The 16,606-nt window shown below is 40.9% G+C and overlaps 1 protein-coding gene across 2 annotated transcripts in view; it reads left to right on the top strand.

Moving 5' to 3' along the window:
• TMEM178A (transmembrane protein 178A) overlaps positions 1-16,606 on the top strand; it is a 247,738-nt gene that overhangs the window by 8,976 nt on the left and 222,156 nt on the right. Inside the window, exons 2-3 of one of the 2 annotated variants that reach the window (XM_060169887.1) lie at positions 57-220; positions 9,463-9,555. The gene's annotated coding sequence lies outside the window, so the exon portion shown is untranslated. The remainder of the gene's footprint in view (positions 1-56; positions 221-9,462; positions 9,556-16,606) is intronic. The other variant, XM_060169888.1, reaches the window with a different exon arrangement.

Raw genomic sequence — 16,606 nt, 5'->3', positions numbered from 1 at the left:
AGAATGTTCTCCCAATCCTCAGCCACTCAACCAGCCCTTTCTTTGCTCTTCTCCAGTTCTCTCCCAGAGGTTTGATATCCCGTCTTAGCTGGGGCTGGGCAGGTTCATGGTGTGATCCAAAGCTGAGCGTCACCGACACAGAGTGCTAGTTTATAGCAAGAACTGACTCCGGGGTACTCTCCAGTTCCATGCCTATGATGTAGTCATCAGAGTTGCAAAGGTAAGGAAGAAATGGGAAATCTCGTATACTGTGGGGAGGAGAATAAACTGGTACAACCACGTTGGAAGGCAATTTTTCATTCTCAAAGCTAAAGATGCCCTTACAATCTAACAATTCCATTTCTACATGTATAAATGAAACTCTCCCTCAAATGCATAAAGAGACATGTAAATGACTGTTCATTGAAGCATTGTCTATAACAGGAAAATAATTGGAAACAACCTAAATGTTCATCAACCTGAGAATGGATAAGTAAATTGATGTATGATCACACAGTGGAATGCAATATTATAGTTAAAATAAATGAACTAGAACTAGAATTAGAATATGCATAAATCTCAACTAATAGAATATTGAGTGAATAAAACCAAGTGGCAGAAGATACATAAAGTATGCTACTGTTTACATAACTTTAAACACACCAAACAATACTGCATATTTCCGTTTGTAATAACATTTTAAAATATTCGTGGTTATGATAAATTACCAAATTCAGGATAGTTGTTACCTCTGCTGAGAAAGCAGGATAATGATAGAGTATGTAGAAGCCTTTAGCCAAATCTGTATTTAAAAACAAAGACGTGGATCTAAAGCAAATATGGCAAAAAGTAAATATGTGACAAAGCTGGGCGGGAAAGACAAAAGAAGTTGTTATATTATTTTCTATACTCTGTATGCTTAGAATATTCCATTTAAAAGTATCTGTGGTCCTTGAACCCTGGAATTCTGGAATTTTCTTGTGTTTTTTACTTCGTGCAGAATTTTCTTTTATTTTCTTTTGCCCATGCTAAAATTCCATCCATTCTTTGATACCTAGCTCAAGTCTCACTACCTTACTGAGAATTTCTGTGACCATCCTGTCAGTTCAAACTATTGCTCTCCCTTTTCAAAACCATGATAGATCTATAAATCTCTCTTGTACTCTATGTATTTATGACCAGATTCTTTCATACTGTTGTTTAAATATATATTGTCTTGCATTAATATTTGACTTTACACGTAAACCTTGTTTCTCCAATTGTAAGAGCCTTAAGAGCAGGGACAATGTCTTAAATGTCTTTAATTCTTCACCAGTGCCCAGTAGAGCCTAACCAGATACTTATTAAAGAAAAGTGATATATAAACCATAACCCTTCCTACAAAACCTTTACATAGAAAGTTGAAAATACTAGTTTGTGCTACATTTGCCTTTATTTTCCAAGAGAATACTAATGAGCTGTGAAATGACCAAAAATCAGGCAGCAGAAGGGAAAAGAAGAAATAATGGATTTGTATATTACACATTCTGGATAATCAGCTCTTGAATGATTAAATGTGGATAATCTCTTATGGGGAAAAGCAGGTTTTAAAAATTCATTTTATGACTATTGAATTGTTTTATAGTTATTTCCAGTTTTCAGACACTCCTAGCCCAAACTTATAAATTATTTATTTTTTTATATAAATTTATTTATTTTTGGCTGCATTGGGTCTTCGTTGCTACGCGGGTTTTCTCTAGTTGCAGCGAGTGGGGACTACTCTTCATTGCGGTGTGTGGGCTTCTCACTGTGGTGGCTTCTCTTGTTGCAGAGCACAGGCTCTAGGTGCATGGGCTTCAGTAGTTGCGGCTCGCAGACTCTAGAGTGCAGGCTCAGTAGTTGTGGCTCACGGGCTTAGTTGCTCCGCGACATGTGGGATCTTCCCGGACCAGGGCTCGAACCTGTGTCGCCTGCATTGGCAGGCAGACTCCTAACCACTGTACCACCAGGGAAGCCCCTACAAATTATTTTGAAAAATATTTCCTCTCATGATATGTTGCATAATCACACACAAATGTACCTTGTTATCATTCTGCCTTCATTCCAGTATTTATTAGACTAGACATGGGAATGGTGGTCCGATGAAACTAAAAAACAAAAGGTTTTCCACCTATGGAATCAGGGAAGGATTTTGGAGAAAAAAAAATTTACTTTGAGTTCAATTTACCCTTAGTCTATCTTGTAAAAAGTGCTTGTATTTGAGGCAACCACCTCACCTAACACCTCAGAGTGAAAGGTGAGTCTATACTAGGCCCAGGAGGAAAGCTGATGAGCATAGGAAATGGTAAGAGGTCTGGACTGCATTGTCTCTCCTCAGAATGAAAAGTCGGTTATCACAGAATGAGATAAATTTAGGAATCAGTGTGGTTACTTTTAGCAGAAGCAGCAGCTCCTATGGTCTATTTCAAAACTACCCCCATTTTGTCCCTGGTGAGTTTTCCTAATGGACCTTTGTGATGTTTTATTAAACCAGGCCACTATCTCATGGTTCTTTGGCCTAAGCGCTACAATACCCAAAATACAGTTCCTTAAATTAAACCTTACCTACATCTGTATTTATGATGGTATTCTTAACTCTACAGTGTACCTCAGGGAGGTTATATCTTTAAAATTATTACCACCTCTATCTCTATGTCATTTGTGTCCTGGCGAAGAAAATATCTTGCCGTTTGGTAAGAGATAATATATTCCCTCATGTTCACCTCATTTGTGGGCATTAATGTTGAAGCAAAGCCTTAAAGCAGTGACCAGAGTATTTTTATATTAATGATGTATCTTATCATTGCTCTCTGCAATTTTTCCTTTCCTTAAAGAGAAGCAAGAAAAATGCTGTTATAAAGAGAATATATCCAATGAATATATTGGGTTCTCAAAGTTCCCTAAAAAAAAAGTGTTTATAACTTGGAATTGATTTCCCATGGAAATCGTGTGATTGATTATGGTTACATTCTAAGTCAAGGCCACAAAATCGAAATAATATTAATAGGTGTGGCAGTTGATTAAGAAATCACATCTTGTTTTCTTGTCTCTGGGCTTGCCATGGAAAGACAAGAAGTCCTTTTCCCTTCTCTTCTCTAGAGGAAAGGTTAAAATGTGGTGATTTTCTAAATGTGGTGATTTGGGAGAAAGAAGACTCAGTTATCTGGAAGGAGAAGGGTTCTAAGAAAATGGGAATGGCTTGACTTCAGGAGAATTTGGATCTCCTGAGCCCAGAAGGAGGAGAGAACCAGACAAGAGTCAGTTTCCATAAATGGTGAAGACCCATGTCCACTTCCAAATAACAGATCAGAATGGTTTAGACCTCCACGGGGATGCCAGCAAGGGTATGGTGTCTCAGAAGCAGTAAAAGTATGGACTTCCGCGGTAGCGCAATGGTTAAGAATCTGCCTGCCACTGCATGGGACACAGGTTTGAGCTCTGGTCCAGGAAGATCCCACATGCCGCGGAGCAACTAAGCCCCTGCGCCACAACTACTGAGCCTGCGCTCTAGAGCCCATGAGCCACAACTAGTGAAGCCCATGTGCCTAGAGCCCATGCTCCTCAACAAGAGAAGCCACCACAATGAGAAGCCCACGCACCACAACAGAGAGTAGCCCCTGCTTGCCGCAACTAGAGAAAGCCCGTATGCAGCAACGAAGACTCAACACAGCCAAAAATAAATAAATAAATTTATTTTTAAAACAGTAGTAGGGCTTCCCTGGTAGTGCAGTGGTTGAGAGTCTGCCTGCTGATGCAGGGGACACAGGTTCGTGCCCCGGTCCGGGAAGATCCCACATGCCACGGAGCAGCTGGGCTCGTGAGCCATGGCCGCGGAGCCTGCGGGTCCGGAGCTTTGCTCCGCAATGGGAGAGGCCACAACAGTGAGAGGCCCACGTACCGCAAAAAACAAAATAAAAACAGTAGTAAAAGTATTAACTTATACTAAGCTTAAACAAGTCAAGCGTACATGTTATAAACTCTAGGGTTACTATTAAGAATAGTAAAAGTATGTATAAACAATATATTATATAAATAGTAAAAGAGAGAATACAGAATAATAATAAAGAAAACACTCAATTAAGCCAAAGGAAGGCAAGAAAAATAATAAGAAGGAGCAAGTAACAAGTGGAATAAATAGAAACCAAAATAGTAAGATGTTAGCTATTAACCCCAATATGTCATTAATTACCATAAATATAAATGGCACAATATTCTATTAAGGAACAAAGATTGGGCTTCCCTGGTGGTGCAGTGGTTGAGAGTCCGCCTGCCGATGCAGGGGACACGGGTTCGTGCCCCTGTCCGGGAAGATCCCACATGCCATGGAGCAGCTGGGCCCGTGAGCCATGGCCACTAAGCCTGTGCGTCCGGAGCCTGTGCTGCACAACGGGAGAGGCCACAACAGTGAGAGGCCCGTGTACCGCAAAAAAAAAAAAAAAAAAAAAAAAAAAAAGAACAAAGATTTTCATACTGGTTTTAAAAATATATGTGCTTTGTACAAAAGATACAAGAGTAATAATCTAAAATTATGACACAGAATAGTTAAAAGTAAAAGAATAGAAAGACATTTTATGCAAACACTAGCCCAAAGAAAGCTTGTATAGCCATAAATAACATATAAAGTAGACTTTAAAGATAGAAGCATTATTAGAAACAAAGTGTGATATTTAACAATAATAAAAATATTAACCCATCTGGAAGATAAAACAATTCTAATTTTGCACACAACTAGCAATATAGTACAAAATACATAAAGCAAAAAAAAAAAATTGCCAAAATTTCAAGGAGAAATAGACAAATCTACAATCACAGTAGGAGCTTTTAACTCGTCTCTCAGGAACTGATAGAACAGGAGACAAAACATTTAAACAACATGACTTACAAAATTGACATGATGGATATATATGGAATATTGCACCCAACAACTGCAAAATTCCCCAACACATACAACATAAGCAATGTATTTCTAAGTAATTCATCAGTCAAAAAAAATCACAGTAGAAATTAGAAAATATTTTGAACCAAATCATTATGAAAATATGACATCAAAAATTTTAAGATGTAGCTAAAACTGTCTTTAGTGAGAAATTTATAATCTTAAAGGCTGAAATTTATAGTGTTAAACAAGAATTACCTAAGTATCCATCTCAAAAACCTAGAAAAGAACAGTTAAACCTGAAGAAAGTATAAAGAAAGGAATAGTAAAAGTATAAAGAAAGGAATAGTAAAGTGAAGAGAAAAAAATTAATGATAATAAATGTACAGTAGAGAAGAGTCAATGAAAAGAAATAGTAAAACTGACCAATCCCTAGCAAGACTGGTCACACATACAAAGCAGAAAGAAAAAAACCCAAATAGGATACATATTCTCTATCAGGCTTGAAAAGGGGGACATCACTGTGGATCCTACAGATACCACAAACCTGAAGTAAAACTGTTTTAGACAACTTAAAGTCAGTAAGTTTGAAAATTTAGATGAAATGGGAAATTTCTAGACAACCCAACATACAAAAAGTGACACCAAAAAAATAAAAAAACAAGAAAGAAAGAACACCTGAATAGTTCTATATCTACTAAAGAAACTGAATAGTGATTAAAAATCTTCACACACTCAATCTCCAGATTCTTATGACTTCACCATTAAATTCTTCCAAATATTTAAGGAAGAAAGGACAACAATAGTGCACAGACTCTTTCAGAGAATACAAAAATACCAGTTCATTTTATGAGGCCAATAAAATGTTGATCCCCAAACCTAAGGTCATTATAAGAAAAGAAAACTGTAGACCAGTCTCTCTCTTATCAAAGATGAAAAAGTTCTAAATTAAATATCAGCAAAACAAATCCAGTAATATATAATATATAAAATGTGTGTTTCTTTCAAGCATTCAAGGTTGGTTTAACATTGATAGTCTTATTATTTACCAAATTAATAAAATAAAATGTAGGGACTCCGCTGGTGGTGCAGTGGTTAAGAATCTGCCTGCCAGTGTAGGATACACGGGTTCGATCCTTGGTCAGGGAAGATCCCACGTGCTGCGGAGCAACTAAGCCCATGCACCACAACTACTGAGCCTGCATTCTAGAGCTTACAAACCACAACTACTGAGCTCGTGTGCTGCAACTATTGAGGCCTGCACGCCTAGAGCCCACGCTCCACAACTAGAGAAGCCACTGCAGTGAGAAGCCCGCACACCTCAACAAAGAGTAGCCCCTGCTCGCTGCAACTAGAGAAAGCCCACAAAGCAACAAAGACCCAACGCAGCCAAAAATAAATAAATAAATAAATAAAATCTAAAATAATAAATAAAATAAAATGTATATGATCATCGTTATAGATACAGAAAAGGAATTTCATAAAATTCAATATCCATTCATGATTTAAAACTCTTAGCAAACTAGTAATTTCTTCTCTTTTTGGTAGTCTTTTATTTTGAAATAAGTTCAAACTTATAGAAAAGTACAGTCACTGTTATGAAAATGAAAATTCAAACCACATACTGGAAGACAATATTTATTAAATATACCTGATAAAGGACTTGTATCAAGAATACAAAAGAATGCTTACAGTTCAGTAAGAACTCATAATTAAAGTAGAAGAACTCAGTTTATGACATGGGCAAAAGATTTGAATAAATATTTTATGATCGGCAATAAGCACGTGAAAAGATGCTCAACATCATCAGTCATCGAGGAAATGGAATTAAAACCACAGTGAGATACCAGTACACACCCACTAGAAGGGTTAACATTAACCACACTGACAGTACCAAGTGTTGACAAAGACGTGGAGCAACTGTAACACTGATATACTTCTGGTAGGAATGTAAATGATATGGACATTTTGGAAAAATTGGATAATTTTTTTATAAAGTTAAACATATATTTACCGTAGGACCCAGCAATCGCATTCCGATATATGTACCTAAGAGAAATGAAAACGTGTATTCACAAACATATGTACTTGAATGTTCATCACAACTTTATTCATAATGGCCCAAATCTGGAAACAACAAAACGTCCCATCAACAGGTGAATGGATAAACAAACTGTGGCATATCTATACAATGGAATACTATTTAGCACTTAAAAAAAAACCCTGATGAACTACTGATACATAAAATGTCATGGATAGAATTTCAAAAACATTATTCTCATTGAAAGAAGCCAGACACAAAAGATTCCTTTCTGTATGATTCCATTTATATGAAATTATAGTAAAGACAAAGGTATAGTGACAGGACACATGTCAGTGTTGCTAGTCATGGGGTGGGGAAGGAAATTGACTTCAAAGGACAAAAGGGAACTACATCATGAGTATGATGATGATTACATTATAGAATACATTGTAAAATTCATAGACTTGTACTCTTAAAATTGGTGAATTTCACTGTATGAAAATCATATCTCAATAAAGTTGACACCCCCCCCCAAATTGGTCAAAGATTTGAACAGGTACTTCAAAAAAGAGAATATCCAAGTGCCCAACAAACATGTGAAAAAGCACAAAACCAGAAGATGTGAAGCAGCTGGAACTCTCCTCCACAGCTGGTGAGAATATAAATTGGTACCACCTTGGGAAACTATTTGGCAGTTTCTAAGAAAGCTGAATATGTGCATAACCTATGACCCAACAATATTAGTCCTATTTGTAGGAATCAAAATTTGCAAACAACCCAGATATCCATTCAACAGTAGATAAATGATGTGTATCTGCACAATGCAATACTACACAGAATGAGAATGAATGAACTACTGCTACACATGGATGAAGCTTATAAACATAATGTTGAGGGAAGGAAACCATACACAAAAGGCTGCATTTATTTAAAGTTCAAAAACAGAAGAGATTAAATTATGGTAATAGACATCAGGATTGTGGTTATCTGACAGAAGGTTATAATTGGGTGGGTGCATAAGGGGGCTTCTAGAGAGCCAGTAGCGCTTTTTGATATTCGTACTGGTTACATATGGGTGTGTTCACTTTGTGAAATTCATTGAGATTCTACCCTTATGATCTGTGCCATTTTTATTTATGTATGTTATATTCAATAAAAGGTGTATTTAAATAGTTACAATCACATGAATACTTGTATAACTGTCATAATGTAGATTTTGAACTAAGTAAATTCTATTTATCTGAATTTGCCCAATCTAAGAATATCTTATAAATGGAAATCTAAACATTCAAAATAGAAAATTACTTGTAGTACAAAAGCACCTTTCACTTTACAAAGCAACACATCAAATGCATGAAAGGAACAAGGATAACACCATAGCAGATCCATTTTTCAATTTTGTACATTTATCCTAAGGGAAGAAATAATCCAACAGAAGCACAAAGCTTGCTGTGAAAATGTTCATTTTAAATATATGTCTGCTAGCTAAAATCAACCCAAATATCCAACCAGTGGATCAAGATTTAATAAATTATTATATACCAGTACAAGATGATAACATACATTTAAAATGATGAATAGACTTTGTAGAAACACTAAAAGTTTTTGCAGGTACAGCGTTAGGTAGAAAAATATAAGATGATAGGTACACCATGATTCTAACTATTTGAAAATGAACCAATGGGTAATATGAAAAAATTAAAAACTTTTCTGTTGGAGTGATAGATTTATGGATATTTTTTGGGGGGTGAGGGGATAACCGCCACCCACCCCCCCCCCCCGCCCCAGCACAACAGAAATATTTTCTCTATTATTTGGATCAGTTAGAGTTCTTTTGTTGCAAGCAACAGAAACTAGCTTAAATAAAAAAGAGACTTACAGAGTCATACAGGAGTAACTTACAGAATCAAAGGAATTACTGAATACCCAAGAGGAAAGAAGAGGAACCAGAAAGGTTACAGAGATTTCAGAAACAGAAGTTCCCCAACAAATTCTCTAGGATTCTGCCTCCTGATGACTCGTTTTAAATACCTTCTTTCCCCCTGTGCCTCTACTCAAGATTCAAATTATTGGGAGAGAAAATCTGATTATTCTGGCCTGAGTCAAGTATCCACCTTGTCCTTTGGCAACCAAATCAGAACAACCTGGAATTGGAGAAAGGCTCTTCTTTAAGGAAGAGGGGTAGTGTTGTTACTAGAAGAACAGGGAGTAGAAGGATACTGGGTGGGCCCAAACAGCAGTTCCATGAAATCATACATCATATTTTCAGTAAATCAGAATACTACTACTTTTTCTCTTATATTAAGTGAAAATATGTTTATTGTAAAAAGTTTGCAAAATTCAGTAAAGTGTAAGGTAAGGGACTAATGCAAAAGCAAGCATCCTTTATCCCATTATCCATAACCCTATAGTAATTATCTACTGCTGTATAATAAATTATTCAAAACTAGGATGTCTACAAGCAGAAAGTAGATTAGTGGTTTGCCTAGGTCTGGGGGGAGTTGGGAGACTGGAGGATAATAGCTAAAGAGTACAGGATTTCTTTTTTTTTCTTTTTTTTTTTCAGGATTTCTTTATAAAGTTCTAAAATTGGATTACGGTGATGGTTGTACAACTCCAAATATACTAAAACCATTGAACTTTCAACAGGCGACTTATGGTATGTGAATTATATCTGAATAAAGTTGCATTTAAAAATACTAGTGTAACCAACTGTCCCAGTTTGCCCAGGACCTCCCTGGTTTTAGCCCTGAAAGTCCCATATCCCAGGAAACCCCTCAGTCCTGGTGAAACCTGGACAGTTGATCATCCTACTCAAAATTCAGCAGCTTAGGGCTTCCCTGGTGGCACAGTGGTTAAGAGTCCACCTGCAGGTGCAGGGGACACGGGTTCGTGCCCCGGTCCGGGAAGATCCCACATGCTGCGGAGCGGCTGGGCCTGTGAGCCATGGCCGCTGGGCCTGCGCGTCCGGAGCCTGTGCTCCGCAACAGGAGAGGCCACAACAGTGAGAGGCCTGCTTACCGCAAAAAAAAAAAAAAAAAAAAATTCAGTAGCTTAAAGCCATACACATTTGTTATCTCATAGCTTCTCTAGACCAAGAATCCAGGCGGAGCTTAACCATGTGGTTCTGGCTCAGGGTCTCTCATAAGCTTGCAGTCAAGTGGCAGCTGGGGCTGCAGTCACCTGAAGGCTTGACTTAGGCTGGCGGGTCTGCTTCCAAGTTTACTCATGTGGTTTTATCAAGAGGCCACAATGGGAACTTCCCTGGTGGTCCAGTGGTTAGGACTCCACTGCAGGGGGCCCGGGTTCAATCTCTCGTCAGGGAACTAAGATCCCACAAACTACACAGTGCAGCCAAAAAAAAAAAAAAAGAGGCCTCAACGTCTTGCCACATGTGTCTCCCCATGGAGAGAGACATGGCAGCTGGCCTTCCCCAAGAGCATGTGGTCTGAGAGAAAGGCTAACTTGGATGCTGTAGAGTCTTTTATAACCTTATCATGAAAGTTGCACGGCAGAAGTGATGACACTACTTCTGGAACAATGTGAGAGGGAACCACACAGCGTGTGAATACCAGGAGGCAAGAATCATTAGGCTGTCCTGTAGGCTGGCTCCCAACTCTAACCTTGTCAGCATTTTACTAACGTTTTGCTGATCTTTAAATTGTAACAGACTCAATTTAGAATAGATGGACAATTTAAGAGTGCAAGTATAATAGAAAAGCATACAGTGATGAATACCTTTGCACATAAATTTTACTTCTCTCTCTGGTTATACAGCATAGATTTCTAGATGTGCAATTATTAGGGTACATGGCTTAAGCATCTTAAGACTTGTCATATATTGCCAGAATGCTTTTCGGATATTCGCAGTGTATCAGGGTGCTCATTTCACCATCCCCTTGCTAGCCTCAAATATTATTGTTAGTAGCTCTGCCAATTTCTAAGTGAAAAATTGTATCTCCTTGTTTCAGAGCACCTTTTTAATAGCGAGGTTGAACATTTTTCCATGTGCAGTGGCCCTTGCTAATAAATAAACATGTAACAGGCCATAAATCCTTTCCAGATATATTCACGCTTTCATTTAATATTTATTGAGTGCCTAGTGTAAGAACAAGGAAATGTCTCTGTTCCTAAGATGCTCATATTCAAATGAGAGAGATGGACAAGGAAGCAGTTCAATACATTTTAATCTGAGGAAATATTTAAAAAGCACAGAGTCAAGAAACCATTGGGTTACTGGTGGAGACTGCAAGTACTTTTCTCTTGCTGGTGCATCAAATACAGAGCTGAGGGATAAGGGAGTGTTAAGAGAATCAAACCAGACAAGGGAGCTCAAATTAAATCTTGTTGGCCTTCTCAGCCTCATTAAAAAGGTTAGACTTTATCTCTGAAGGCAAAGGGAAAGCAGGGGTGAGCTGATCAGATTTGTGCTTTTGGAATTTCCCTTTGGCTAAAGTGTGGAGAAAGAATTGGAGAGGGGTAACAATCGAGGTAGGATGGCCAGATGGCAAACAGCTGTAGTCTAGGAAGGCGTTGAGACTGGCCTTATCCCAGCGAGTAGCAGGAAGAATACTGAGGTTTAAGTAGCATCCCTTGTTTCAGCCTAGGTCTCTGAGAAAATGAAGCAATGAAACAAAAGATAGGCAGATAGAGACTCCCCTGGTGGCTCAGTGGTTAAGAATCTACCTGCCAATGCAGGCGACACGGGTTTGACCCCTGGTCCAGGAAGATCCCACATACCGCGGAGCAACTAAGCCCGTGCACCACAGCTACTGAGCCTGTGCTCTAGAGCCTGTGAGCCACAACTACTGAGCCTGTGCTCCACAACTGCTGAAGCCCGCGCACCTAGAGCCCGTGCTCCGCAACAAGAGAAGCCACTGTAATGAGAAGCCCGTGCACCGCCACGAAGCGTAGCCCCCGCTCGCCGCAACTAGAGAAAGCCCACGTGCAGCAACGAAGACCCCACGCAGCCAAAAATAAATAAATAAATTTATTGAAAAAAATATATATAGGCAGATGGACTCCAAAACCTGCCATTTATTGCTGAAAAAAACTACCATAGAGGTCTTAGCTTAGTGTGAGAGCCAGATGAGATGCTAAGTAAACCCCCAGATGAGGGCAGGCTTCTCTGAGGTGAATGTTGAGGTGTGCCACCTGGATCCCTCTTCAGAAATAAAGGACTTATTCCTCTGGCTGCCTGGAGGGCTGCTTCTGCCCTCAGCTAGCAGCTGTTTTTAGGGAGGGCCTTGGCTAACAAAACCCACTAGCCCGGTTACGTCTCCTTGGGGTGGCCAGCATCCAATGACTGATCAGGGAGCAATACAAAGCTTTGGTCCCCCACCCCCAATTTGAGACAACTCTGGAAGGTCATCCGGGCTTTGGAGCTCCCCCAAGGTCAGCTGAGGCCTCTATTGAGACTGAATCTCAGCTAAACTTCTCCCTTTGCCCAGTCTTGCTCCTTTCTCTTCCCTTCCTATTCCTGTTCTTCCCATCCTATCCTGTTTTTCACCTTCCTGTTTTTTTCTTCCCTTCCCTTTCCTTCCCCAAGTATTGATTCCAGAAGCACTACCTCCTGCACACTAATATCTATCTCAGAACCTGCTTCCTAGTGAACCCAACCCGTGACACCTCTGGAGAATGCTATACCTGGAAGATTAGAATGTCTGTCCCCTGTAACTAGCGGCCAAGAGGATGAAGAGTGGCTCCGACCTAACGCACCCAGATAAATCCGGGGTCAGTCCACCTTCCCTGAGACAGAGTGCTTAAATGGCATGGAGAGATGCCAGGAGTAAACACCACCTATGTGTGCTCAACAAAGCAGGAAACATTAGGATACCATTGAGTGATATTAAAGAGATAGAATCACCAGGAATTAATGTACTGGATATAGGTGAGGAAAAATAGGGCCAGTCAAGAATTACTCCTAGGTTTCTCATTCAGGTAACGGTGGATGGTAGTGCCATGTAGTGAGATGAAAGGAAAAGCATTTATTTGGAGGAAAATATGAGTTCAGTCTGAGGTGCCTTTAGGATGTCATGGTAGAGTTTTTCATTAGGCAATTAAAGGTAAATATCTGGAGTTCAGGAGCGTGACCTGGAGTAGTAATGTAATGTGTATGCTCATCAGTATATGCCTAGTAATGATGAGGATCCCACAAGGCCGACAGAGAAATAATTTAGGGAACAGAAGTCAATTTATTTTTTAAAAGCCCAACAGGGCTTCCCTGATGGCGCAGTGGTTGAGAGTCCGCCTGCCGATGCAGGGGACACGGGTTCGTGCCCCGGTCCGGGAAGATCCCACATGCCGCGGAGCGGCTGGGCCCGTGAGCCAGGGCCAGTGAGCCTGCGCGTCCGGAGCCTGTGCTCCGCAACGGGAGAGACCACAGCAGTGAGAGGCCCACGTACCGAAAAAAAAACCAAAAACCCAACAATCTCTAGTGCTTTCAGAAACTTGAGAAGATATTACCTACCTAAAACAAGAGCAAGGATGTGATAAAAAGAATGATCAGAAATATGAGGAAGTCTTGGGAATGAAAATATGATTAGCAAAATAAAAGTTTCACTGGAAGGGTTAGAAGGTAGATCTCATAAATATCCCAAAAAGTAGAATATGAGAGAAAAGATGAGAGAAGTAAAGGATGATTTCAAAAGATCCAACAGTCAGTTAACAGTATCTTTATGTAGATCCTGTCCTGGTTCTTTTTTTTAAATTAATTAATTAATTTTTGGCTGCATTGGGTCTTCATTGCTGTGTGTGGCTTTCTCTAGTTGCGGTGAGCAGGGGCTACTCTTCACTATGGTGCGCGGACTTGTCATTTCGGTGACTTCTGTTGTTGCGGAGCGGGCTCCAGTAACTGTGGCACGTGGGCTCAGTAGTTGTGGTGCACGGGCTTAGTTGCTCTGCAGCATGTGGGATCTTCCCGGACCAGGGATCGAACCCGTGTTCCCTGCATTGGCAGATGGATTCTTAACCACTGCGCCACCAGGGAAGTCCCTGTCCTGGTTCTTTTTATTATTTATATTCATCCTTGGTTTCTGGATCTGCTTTTAGTTCATAGAAGCAAAGGCTAGGGGCTTTGTGTTAGGCTGGAGGAAAGGATCTGGCAGAAGGGAGGGAATGGAGGGCGAGGTGAAGAAGGGATAACTCATGGGGTGCTCTCCCTGAGAAAGTTAAATGGGGTGGTCCTAAGCTCTGGTGCAGGGGCTCACCTTAAATGGCAGGATACCGTTGCTTTGTGCAGGGGTGGAAAAAGTGTGTGCAGGTGCAGATGACTTCATAGTCAGTGTCTTAGTCCTTTCAGGCTGCTGTAACAGAATACCACGGACTGGGTGGATTACAAACAACAGAATTTTATTTCTTACCGTTCTAGAGGTTGGAAAGTCCAAGATCAAGGTGCCAGCACGTTCAGTGACTGGTGAAAGCCCCCTTCTTGGTCCTCACTGTGTCCTTACATGGGGAAGAGGGCAGGAGAGCTCTCTGGGACCTCTTTTAGGAGACTAATCCCAGTTATGACAGCTCCATCCTCATGACCTAATCACCTCGCGAAGACTCCACCTCCAGATACCATCACACTGGTGATTAGATTTCAGCATATGAGTTTTGGGGGAACACAAACATTCAGTCTATAGCAGGTGACTGGAAATGGAGGGAGTTCTTTTCTGTTGGTTTCTATGTTCTCTGTGAAGTATGGGCACTGTCATCTGTTGAAGCTTACTGGGTGAGCAGGGAGGTTGGGGTGGGCTATGTGTAGGGAGCTCTGAGAAGTATGGAGATTTGGGGGAAATAGTCTAAATGAAGGATGAAAACAACAACCACCAAAAAAGCTGCATAGGGAAATAAGAAATGATTGCCAGGGTACTCCAAGGGCCCCGGTGAGTGGTTGGTGAGTTGTAACACCAGTGGAAAGTTGAGAGTAGATTTTGACAATCAGAGCTGAAATGAGGAACCTCTCAAAAAGAGGAGGCAAGCTAGTTTCATAACAAAAAGGTTCTCCTGAGAAGAGAGTCGCATAAATGAGAAAGAGAAAAACATCCTCCTATGAGTCACAGGCCTCACTTTCATCAGCTCCCTGGTCCTGCTTTGATGTTTACAAAGGGACAAGTGATCATCAAGGGGAAAGGTGAAGGGAATAATAAACCAAGGACGCAGCAGAAGGAAGCGACTACGGAACCCAAAGAAGGGAGGGGCCAGCATGCACCCAGCTGGGAGGAAACGGGAGAGGGCTTCCTGAAGCTCTCTTCATAGATCAGCCCCATCCCCACTCACACAGAAACTCCCTACAGCGATCAGACACTTGGTTGACTTCACTGCTCTACTCTCAGCATCTAGAACAGAGCCTGGCACCGCATAGGTGCAAGATAAACATTTGGTGAATGAATGAAGTCCATGGTGCAGACACAGGCTTTTTGAATGGCTGAGTGCACCAAAGTCTGCTGTTTTGTTCCTTCTTCCCCTCCTTTACAAAAAGTTTTCAAACAGCCTTTGGGCCTGCTGGGGCCTTTTCCAAAGACACCTAATCCGACTGCTGCTCCGAAGGCCTTGCCGCCTGCTTCCCAATCAGAACTGCCTCTCTCCGTCCTTGTTGGAAAGGGAGGCACAGCTTGCTTTGCAAGAACCTTGCATAGAAAGTGGTGAAATCTGGGCTGTTTTTCATCTTTTTCAGCCTCATTTCCTAAATTAAAGAAAGAGAGATGTAAGGAATCTTAGGAATATGAAACTTCTCTGGAATGATCTTTATTGAGAGGTGCTTGGAACCAGCTGAAATCCTGAAGGGCTGTCAAGGCAGCCACGAAGAAAGGAAAATGACAGATAACTTCAACGATCGTAGCCAAACTCTGAAAAAGATATGTAGAGCAGCTGCTATTTTTTCCTTCCCAGAGTGGTTTGCCTTTCCCCTAGTTTAGTAATTGTTGTAAGATGGCTTTAGATTATTTTGGGGTAGAGGAGGAGAGGGAGAAAGGAATCCAGTGTTTAGGAAGTAGCATGATGTGGTTGGTAGTACCCTGGAAGCTGTGTAATTTACACAGCTGTTTTATCATACTTGCTGACTTCCTCTCCTTTTAGGACACCCCCGACCGTTAAGTAGGGTTTTTATTTATGGCATTCTCCTAAGGAGATTGTTCACAGCATTTGGGTCCCCCTTCCCAGTTCAGTCTGTCTTTGTGGTCTGTAAATCATCTCTCCAAGGGCTTCATTCGTGGTGAAGGGCTATTTTGTCTGCCCTACAACTACCAAAAAAGTGCAAGAAAAATTGCATGTAGTCAACCAAATGGGCGAGGAACACTTGGCTGCACTAAAGAATTTCCAGCCATGGTATTCTCAGCTTGCCCTTTTGCTGTGAGCAGTGCACAAAGTCCCCAGACATTTTCCCTGAAATCTCCACCTCCCCACTGGCAAGGCCAGAGGCACTGAGGGAACGGGGAGAGGAAGCTTGTAGAGTGGCGATTTGCTTGCACCCTTGTTCTCACCACATTGTGAGGTACCTGCTTCCAAATTGAGCTAGTGGTGAGAAAGGAACTGAAACTGATTTGCCCATGGTCGGTCTGCGTGAATGTTGACCCAGGACTGAAGCACAGAATCTCTGCACCCCGGCCTGGCTTGCGGCGCGCTGGGCTGAGTCACAGCTTCTCCAGGAATGCAGCGCAGAGGCGCAGATGCCTGATCTGGAGCAGGCCTTTAGAAAGGGGAGGGTCTTTTCCTAAACAGAGTGA

The sequence above is a fragment of the Lagenorhynchus albirostris genome, chromosome 13 (genome assembly GCF_949774975.1).
Source record: "Lagenorhynchus albirostris chromosome 13, mLagAlb1.1, whole genome shotgun sequence".
Taxonomy (NCBI): domain Eukaryota; kingdom Metazoa; phylum Chordata; class Mammalia; order Artiodactyla; family Delphinidae; genus Lagenorhynchus; species Lagenorhynchus albirostris.
This window is presented reverse-complemented; position numbering and strand designations above follow the sequence as displayed.